The following is a 10,477-nucleotide window of genomic DNA, read 5'->3' as shown; positions in this document are numbered from 1 at the left end:
TATTTTGGTGGTAGCTCTTCTGGTGCAGGTGGTGCAGGTGGCAGTGGAGATGCAGGTTTCGGCTCCATGGATGAGGATGATCAGGACTAGCTATGATGGGCTAGTTCCCGAGCCAATGAGGACATTATATGATTCTGGCTTGGGGGAGATTTTGAATTTGGTATCTTTCTATTTCTCTTTTATTTTATTTTTGATGTGTTTTCTTAGGGTAGATTTATTGCTTTCTAGGTTAGTTTTATTTCTTTATTATATATGAAAAATACAAAAAAAATATTCAAAAATACGTTCCAATGAAGTGTAAATCATGCTTCCCTATGCCCCTTACTTGAGAAAATTGTTTTGATTCTTGGTATATGATGATAAGCATTGTGGATTAGTTGATCATGATTTGATGTTTGATTGCCTTGAAACCTTAACATGCGTCAATTTTGCCCAACTACTTGTGAATATAGTGCTTGACTAGTTGATTTGATTAGGAATGTGTGTTAGTTCCTGGTATGTCAATGAATTTGAGTATTGGTTTGCAACTATAAGTAATGTTTATACGATTCATTATTATGCACATTGAGGAGGACGAAGACATTTGTTCTTTTAGGTAGCCTCCAGATAATTGTAGATACATTTGTTCCCTTCTTGCTACCCATGTTGTTGCCTTGACTTTTTGTTGTTTATTAGCCATATTACAAGCCGATTTGCCCCATTGGTTACTAGTCCCAAGCTTGGCTTGGGGGAGCTATTAGTGAGTGAGGTGAGGGAGTTTGTAGTGTGCTTATTATTTGCACAATCTGGGTGGGTTTTTGAGAACTTGTTTTGTTTTTTGTCATATTTATTTTTGATGAGTTTGAGAGTTATATTTTCTTGAAAAAAATAAAGCATGATGCTATGAAAAAAAAGAAAAAAAATAAGTGAACTTCAAAAAAAAAAAAAAGAAAAAAAAGTGTTCAATGTTCAATTGTTCTAGTTGGAGGTTGATCAAAAGAAAATAAATAAGAGTTTCAATGAAAAATTCAAGTTTGGAAAGAAAGTTTGTTTATTCACTCCACTTCTTCAGTATTATATCTTCTGAGTGAAATTGGAAGAGTTGGGATTGTTTATATTGTTTGGAGTATATTTGGTGGAGTTCTATTGGAGTTGGTTATGTAGGAGATGTTGATCATTATTTATTTTGATCATGGGCTTTATTAGGATTTGCTCCCTTAAGCATAGCTTTTCTCTCACTTATTCCCAAATTTATCCTACCCTTACCCTAGCCTTACATTACAAGCTTTAAAGACCTTCCGACCTTTGTGCATAGAATTGTATGAATGTGAAAGTGTTGACTATCAATGCAAGTTATGATTTGACATATTTCGAGTCGACTAGTAGGTTGAGCGTTCATTATTTTATACACACGAGAGTGTGAGTTGGGAGGGAATTGTTCACATAAAGGGTTGGTTGGAGAGCGATCGAGTACATCTTTTACTCGCCACATAAATGAGAGTTGAGTGTGTGAGCACTAGTCTTGAATTCTATATGCTCTTGTGGTTTGCTCTATTTGACAATTGTTAGGGGAGATTGGTAGATAGACGGATTTGATTGGTTGATTTTGAAGCATGTTTATTTGATTTACCCTGGATCGTTTGTATTTGATTTTTGCTTTTGGGGTGAAGCATATTTATTGATTCATTGATGAGATCTTTGCTTAGGTACAAGCAAAGGTTTGGCTTGGAGGACTTTGATGTGTCTATTTTATATAGTATTTTACCCCCGTCCCTTGGTCATAAATAGTAGTGTTTTTGGCACTTTAGAGCCACTTTTATTACTAATTGGTGTTTTCTAGTGTTTTCGTAGATTTGGTTGACTTTTGCAGGGATTTACACTTTTTGAGTATTTTACCGGGATATTTTGGAGCGGTCACGAGCACTGGAGAAGCACGACCAGATTTTATAGCCCAGGGCCGGTTAGAGCCATCGAACCGGTGATTAAGGGCTCGGTATACGTGATATCGGGGTATTTGGAACGAGTATTCAAGACCGGAAGAGGAAACCCAGATTGGCCCGAAGAATTGGAGCCCAATCGTAGTCCAAATAGTGGCCCAAGAGAGCCGCCCGGCCAAAGAGGCTGGCGCACAGAGGCGCGCCCGGCCGGGCGGGAAAAGCAAAGGTCGGCGCCCGATGACGCGCCCGGCCGAGCGCGAGATTGGTAATGACGAGCAAAAAGGCGCGCCCGATCGGGCGGTGCCTCGCCCGATCGGGCGCGTGTAAATATTAGGAGTTAATTTTGTCGTTTAAGTTTGTTTTAGTTTAGGATTTGTATGGAGTATAGATACTCCTCCGTAATACGATTTAAGGGCTCTCTCTCTCTCTCTCTCTCATTTTCTTTTACTCTCTTAATTGTTTTCTTAGATTTTCTCTCTCAAATACTTTTGTTCTTAATCCTTTCTTAATTCCAGATTTGTTTGGTAACGATTTCTCTTCTCTTAATCTTAGTTGTTTATTTTATTCCTTTAATCATGTCTTGCTTTATTGCTTTGATTAGTTTAGTTTCTATTATGTGTGAGTAGTTTTCTTTCTAGGTTTTATGGGGATCCATAAATAATATGAAGGGGTAATTTATTGTTGTTAATTAGCAATGCTAGATTAATTTCCTATTGATTGATTTAATGCTCTGTGACTAGATTAGGCCGGATCTTTTATGCATGAGTTTGACAATATTGATTCGAGATTCGATAGATGAGAATTGATGTTTAGGTCTAGTTTCAATAGGTAGGTTAATTTATAAATGGTTAGGTCGAGATTCGAAAGATGAGATTTAATACCGGTAAATTAATTGTGTGATTATAATACGTAGCGAAAGCCCTTTATAATCTTATTAATATATGCATTGATGAATGATTATTATATTCTACCCTGGAATATTATTTATTGGTGAACCTATGCCCTAGATCCTTTTATTTATTATTTTCCCCTTATTCTTGATCTCCGTAGTTTAGTATATTATTCAAATATAAATATTGGTTACCCCATAATCTAGATTATAATAGTTAATTAAGAATAGAAAGATCCGTTTCTCTGTGGATTCGACCCTACTTCACTATCTACATTAGTTAGAGGATTTAAGAATTACTTTTGATTTTGGGATATGACTTTACCCTGTCAAAATTTGGCGTCGTTGCCGGGGAAGCGGTTTTTATTTTTATTTCTGATTATTTTTGTAGTCTAGGTTATTTTCTTTTTGTCTCAGAGAACGTTAGTTCTCTGAGGCAAATCTCATATTTGCTTTTAGTTTTTTTTGTTTATGCCCAGGTGTTCCAGATCAGGGTACATCCCATTCGATCCTGAGATCGAGCGTTCCTTCCATAGACAGAAAAATTTCTACAAGCAAATCCTGGCGGATTCTGGTGATAATAATAATAATCACCGCGACCCTCCAACTGGTTCTAGCGATTCAGAGGTATCATCAGACGCATAATCAGAGATGGCGGTTCCAAAGAAGATTAGTGATTACTCACAACCAAAGCTCACAGATTTTCCCCATCTCACTCCTACTCCGGCTCTTGATGGGGTTCAATTTGAAATTAAACCTCAATTTATAACGATGATAGAGAGGAAGCAATTGAGTGGAGCTCAGGGTTAAGACCCAAATCTTCACATTGCCGACTATTGTCAATACTGCAATACCATCAGGTAAGCCGGGGTCACTCAAGACAAAATCAGGGAGATTCTTTTTCCCTTTTCTTTAACTTGAAAAGCTAAATTGTGGTTTAATGGCTTAAATAGAACTGCACTTGGTATAACTGACTGGGAAACTCTTGTTTTGAATTTTTATAACAAGTATTATCCTGCAGAGAGAATAGCCGTATTACGGAGTGCGATTCAGAACTTTGCCCAAGAAGCCGATGAATCTTTATATGAGGCGTGGGAGAGGTTTAAGGACTTACAAAGAAAATGCCCTCACCATAATTTAGCACAATGGCAGTTAATCCAAGCCTTTTATAATGGCATTGGAAATTCTTCTAGAATAATTTTAGATTCTGTAGCTAGTGGGAGATTTATGAATCTTAATGTTGATGATGCAGGTCAGGTTATTGAAGATATGGCGATACATAATTCCCAATATGGGAATCTTAGAGGATTTGCTAACAAGGGGAAACATAGTGTTGACTCTGTATCCTTTTCGCAAGCTCAATTGACCTCAATATGCAAAAAATTAGATAATCTTAGCACTGCCAATGTAGCTAATGTTTATGTGATTAATAATAATTCTAATGAGGCTTTCTGTTAAAAATGTGGTATTATAGGTCATTGGGAACAAGATTGCAGGAGTTCCGTGGAGCAAATTAATGCCTTTCAAGCTTATAGGCAGAATAACCCATACTCTAACACATACAATCCTAGGTATCGGAACCATCCGTACCTTTCCTACCGGAGTACTAATGTTTAAAATCCACCACCACAAGAACCACAGGCGCCACAGCAACAACAGCAGAAATATTACCATCCCAATCCTGGCCAGAAAAACCAACCACAACAATCCTCCTCATCTTCTAACCCCTCTTTGGTGGAAATTAGAGCGATGTTGGTTAATATGCAGAAGCACATGGAAAGTAGAGATGCGACAATTGATTCAATTCTAGCGCACAATAAAATTGTAGATAATCAAATTGCACAACTTTCCGCTACTCTACAAGCCCGCCAACAGGGAGCTCTACCGGCACAGCCGACCAGGCCTACGGATCAAGCCTATGCAATTACTCTAAGGAGTGTTTCAAACTATGAAGGGCCCTCTATGCCCAAAGTCGATGAACCTGATTTATTAAATAATGCTAATCTTGATTCCGTTAAACCAAACAATGTAGTTAATAGCCCTGCAGGGCTAAAGGATAGTACTAACATATCTAATTCTACATTGCAGGGTATGACTCCAGAGAAGGTGGCTACTCCAGACAAGAGCAACAATGCTCCAAAGCCAATTATCAAACTTCAATTCCCTAATCGTCACTTGAAGACAAATTTGGATAAGCAGTTTGGTAAGTTCCTAGAGATGGTAAAAGATTTGAAGGTATCAGTTCCCTTCACTGAATTAATCACACAAATTCCTTCGTATGTAAAATTTATGAAAGAAATATTGACAAGAAAAAGGTCTATTAGTGAGGTAGAGACAGTAGCTTTCACTGCAGAGTGTAGTGTCGTACTTCAAAATAAGTCTCCACCTAAATTAAAAGATCCGGGTAGTTTTTCTATCCCTTATCATATAGGCAATCTAATTATTGATAATGCATAGTGTGATCTGGGTGCTAGCGTTAGTGTCATGCCATTATCTGTGTGTTCCAAGTTTAATATGGGTAAATTAAAAGCTACCAATATTACTCTACAAATGACTGACCGTTCTTTCAAATACTCCTTAGGTGTTTTAGAGGATGTCCCCGTTAGAGTAGGTAAATTTTATATACCTGTTGATTTTGTTGTTCTTGATATGGCTGAGGATATGCAAACCCCAATTATTTTAGGTAGACCATTCCTTAACACTGCAGGAGCAATCATAGATGTGAGAAGTGGTAAGTTAACACTATTAGTAGGGGATGATAAAATTGTTTTCAATCTTAATAATACCCCTAAAAGCCCCATGACTGAGGAGAAATGTTTTAGTGTTAATGTGGTTGAGAATTATTCTAACAAGCCCCAAGCTCTTGAAAAAGATCCCTTGGAGGCGGTATCTTGTGTTGCATCCTTTTAAGATGAGATAGACAAATGGCAAAAAAAAGTTGATGCAATAGAAAGAGCCCTCTACACTGTGTGTCTTGGTTTTGAGAACGAAAAGGTGGAATAAATCAAGTAAGTTGTGCGATTTGAGCCTACGGTAAGTATTCCGCTAGATCGAGTTGCAAGTGTTGAATGCAATGACAATTTGAAGCAACCCTCGATCAAAGAAGGATCTTTGGTGCGTAGCATTGAAGAACCCCCAATCCAAGTCAAGGAGGATCCACCTGACAAAGTGAATTGGCGCCCCACATGGCATGTCAGGAAGCCGCGTCACAGCCAAAACACCGCTAGACCGGGTGAGAAACTGCCCGATCAAGCGTTTAGCTAAGGTTCCTAGTTCTTGTACTTGGTGAGAAGGTCATGCTGGACTTAGATAAACCAGCGCTTTGCGGGAGGCAACCCGTATTTTTAATGCGTTTTAGACTAATTTTTTTTTCCTTTTTTATTTTGAGAGGAGAGATGAGGGAATTAAATGAGTTTTATAAGTGTTTATACAGGTTTGAAGGAAAAGAGTTAGCCAAAATTTGAAGCAAAGAAGAAAATAAGAAATTCGTCAATTAGCCTCGGGCCCGACTGGGCGAAGCTCGCTTGACCGGGCGCGAGAGCTAATCTTCAGAATTATATATTTTCGCCCGACCGAACGATGGGCGCCCGACCGAGCGCGAAACTCGTCGTATACATACATATTTGTCCGCCCGATCGGGCGACTATCGCCCGACCGGGCACGAGAAGAGGTGAAAATTCGAGCGTTAGATCGCCTGACCGGGCGAAGGGCGCCCGACCGGGCGCGAGAATTGACGCAAATCGGGCATTGAGATTGCCCGATCGGGCGAATGCCGCCCGACCGGGAGCGAGAGCATAGCAAAATTTACTAATCAGATCGCCCGACCGGGCGGTATGGCGCCCGACCGGGCGCGAGAACAAGTTATGTCGAACAGCCCAGATCGCCCGACCGGGCGCGCCTATATTCCGCGTCTTTTTCTTCGTTTTCCGACATTCTTCCTCATTTTTCTTCTTTCCTCCATAACTTTCTCTCTCTAAAACTCAAATTCTCTCTACCTTCTCTCTAAGATTTCTTCTTCATTCCTCAACCAAATTCAAAACATTTTACATACTTGTAATCCCCTCTTCATCCTCTACATTCCCATATAAAAATTTTCAGATTTCGTTCAAATAAATTTTCATACCCATTTCTACCATGGCTTCAAAGAGGGCTCGATCTATTTTCGGTAGGTGCTCCAGTTCAAGGGAGGAATACGACCCGGATTTGCAACTCCCATACTGGCCGACGATCCGTATTACTAGCCGAGAGCAAAAGGAGCGGCTAGAACATTTAATGGGGCGCTAGGTAATTCCTTCTCGGTGGTTACACTGCCCTACTTTAGAATCATTTGGTTTGTATGATTTTGTAAAGCGGTTTTTAAATGACATTGGCATGAGAAAATTTATTGATATGCACTATCCTAGATACCGAGAACTAACTTGTGAATTCTTGTCTTCTTTACAAGTTGTAAGTGCTAGAAATGGGCCGAATTTATTTTTTTAGGTTGAACAATAGGAATATTAGTTTAACTTATGTAGAATTTTGTAAATTATTTGAATTAAATTCTGAATTACCTCACTAATGGCATGCGGACTATAAAATGGGTGACATATATCATGCTTTGACTGGTTTGCCTACTTCTGGCCCCCAACATGCTAGTACCAAACCTATTTATCACCCTGCCCCAAAAATCTGGCAAAGATTTGCGGATTTGTGTTTTTTAGGTAGGAACGATCCCCATAATGCCCAAACTAACGAACTAGCTGTCATAGGAAACTATGTGTATGGGTTCGGGAAATTGAACATAGGTAGGTTTATTATTTACCATCTGAGTAGGCATGCCACGGCCAGCACCACATCAAAAACCCCCATCCGTTTAGGAGGCCTTATCACTCGAAAAGCAGTGAAAAAGGCCGGTTTTGTAGTGGATGGACCCCACCAACTGACCAACTGTGGACCGGATACCTATATGACTGCTAGGTATTTTGAGGAGATGGGGTGGGTACGAACGGATAGCGAGCAGACACCCTTCTTAAGTATTAGGACTGGGAGCGAGCAACCTTTGCCCATCTTTCCATTATCCAGTCCTGACTTGACCGTCTTTCCCCCAGGGCAACCATCCAATACATATGATCTTTTAGTTGCCAACGCTAGGGGGCAAGCACCACCACCAGAACCACCACCCCAGCCTCGGCCTCAGCCCGAGGTGGCGTTATCTCCACCTTGCATGTCTCACTCTGTCCCTCATGTTGACTCTGACCCAGTTTGGGACCTTCAGAGTATAGGTCAGGCCTTAGGACGTATCGAGCATTCCCATACTGACCTTAGGAGGATAGCATTCCCTTAAGCATAGCTTTTCTCTCACTTATTCCCAAATTTATCCTACCCTTACCCTAGCCTTACATTACAAGCTTTAAAGACCTTCCGACCTTTGTGAAAGTGTTGACTATCAATGCAAGTTATGATTTGACATATTTCGAGTCGACTAGTAGATTGAGCGTTCATTATTTTATACACATGAGAGTGTGAGTTGGGAGGGAATTGTTCACATAAAGGGTTGGTTGGAGAGCGATCGAGTACATCTTTTACTCGCCACATAAATGAGAGTTGAGTGTGTGAACACTAGTCTTGAATTCTATATGCTCTTGTGGTTTGCTCTATTTGACAATTGTTAGGGGAGATTGGTAGATAGACGGATTTGATTGGTTGATTTTGAAGCATGTTTATTTGATTTACCCTGGATTGTTTGTGTTTGATTTTTTCTTTTGGGGTGAAGCATATTTATTGATTCATTAATGAGATCTTTGCTTAGGGACAAGCAAAGGTTTGGCTTGGAGGAGTTTGATGTGTCTATTTTATATAGTATTTTACCCCTGTCCCTTGGTATAATTAGTAGTGTTTTTGGCTCTTTAGAGCCACTTTTATTACTAATTGGTGTTTTCTAGTGTTTTCGTAGATTTGGTTGACTTTTGCAGGGATTTACACTTTTTGAGTATTTTCCCCGGATATTTTGGAGCGGTCACGAGCACTGGAGAAGCACGACCAGATTTTATAGCCCAGGGCCGGTTAGAGCCATCGAACCAGTGATTAAGGGCTCGGTATAGGTGATATCGGGGTATTTGGAACGAGTATTCAAGACCGGAAGAGGAAACCCAGATTGGCCCGAAGAATTGGATCCCAATCGTAGTCCAAATAGTTGCCCAAGAGAGCCGCCCGGCCAAAGAGGCTGGCGCATAGAGGCGCGCCCGGCCGTGCGGGAGAAGCAAAGGTCGGCGCCCGGTGACGCGCCCGGCCGGGCGCGAGATTGGTACTGACGAGCAAAAAGGCGCGCCCGATCGGGCGGTGCCTCGCCCGATCGGGCGCGTGTAAATATTAGGAGTTAATTTTGTCGTTTAAGTTTGTTTTAGTTTAGGATTTGTATGGAGTATAAATACTCCTCCGTAATACGATTTTAGGGCTCTCTTTCTCTCTCTCTCTCTCTCTCTTTTTCTTTTACTCTCTTAATTGTTTCCTTAGATTTTCTCTCTCAAATACTTTTGTTCTTAATCCTTTCTTAATTCCAGATTTGTTTGGTAACGATTTCTCTTCTCTTAATCTTAGTTGTTTATTTTATTCCTTTAATCATGTCTTGCTTTATTGCTTTGATTAGTTTAGTTTCTATTATGTGTGAGTAGTTTTCTTTCTAGGTTTTATGGGGATCCATAAATAATATGAAGGGGTAATTTATTGTTGTTAATTAGCAATGCTAGATTAATTTCCTATTGATTGATTTAATGCTCTGTGACTAGATTAGGCCTGATCTTTTATGCATGAGTTTGACAATATTGATTCGAGATTCGACAGATGAGAATTGATGTTTAGGTCTAGTTTCAATAGGCAGTTTAATTTATAAATGGTTAGGTCGAGATTCGAAAGATGAGATTTAATACCGGTAAATCAATTGTGTGATTTTAATACGTAGCGAAAGCCCTTTATAATATGATTAATATATGCATTGATGAATGATTATTATATTCTACCCTGGAATATTATTTATTGGTAAACCTATGCCCTAGATCCTTTTATTTATTATTTTCCCCTTATTCTTGATCTCCGTAGTTTAGTTTATTATTCAAATATAAATATTGGTTACCCCATAATCTAGATTATAATAGTTAATTAGGAATAGAAAGATCCGTTTCTCTATGGATTCGACCCTACTTCCCTATTTACATTAGTTAGAGGATTTGGGAATTATTTTTGATTTGGGGATACGACTTTACCCTGTCAGTAGTACTAAAACAGAGCACAAATTCACATTGAGCATATACGACAATTTTTAAGCATTCAAACAATTTCTTGCAACACTATAATAATTATTGTGACAAATTGGACAAGAATTGCTAGCAAAAACGTTAAGAACAAGCCACATTGTCTTTTCGACCTTAAGAGGTCCAACAATGGTGATTCGTTCGTTTCCTCACCAAATTGAGTCAAACAAGTCTCAAATTACTCTCAAAGCAATATATAAACATAATCAAGCAATTTTATGGCATATAATTTGATAAACAAAGAGAATTAATTTAGCAATTTAAATTTTGAATTTTCAAGAAATTTGTAAATAAATGAATGAAAAATTCATTAAAACAGACGTGAATTTGGAGGAAACTTACATAGATCGGGAAAATGGATGGAATAAGCTTTTATTTGCAAC

At 39.1% G+C, this 10,477-nt stretch overlaps 1 non-coding gene across 1 annotated transcript; it reads right to left on the bottom strand.

Annotated features, from left to right (window-relative positions):
* Nucleotides 1-3,837: 3,837 nt before the first annotated feature.
* LOC145637406 (small nucleolar RNA R71) lies at nt 3,838-3,944 on the bottom strand. The gene has a single exon (XR_014114195.1). It is a non-coding gene; the product is annotated as a small nucleolar RNA R71 (small nucleolar RNA).
* Between the last annotated feature and the right edge of the window lie 6,533 nt (nt 3,945-10,477).

Source organism: Chenopodium album, chromosome 6 (assembly GCF_948465745.1).
Source record: "Chenopodium album chromosome 6, dcCheAlbu1.1, whole genome shotgun sequence".
NCBI classification, from domain to species: Eukaryota; Viridiplantae; Streptophyta; class Magnoliopsida; order Caryophyllales; family Amaranthaceae; genus Chenopodium; species Chenopodium album.
The sequence above is the reverse complement of the archived record's forward strand: the minus strand, read 5'-3'. Positions and strand labels throughout refer to the sequence as shown.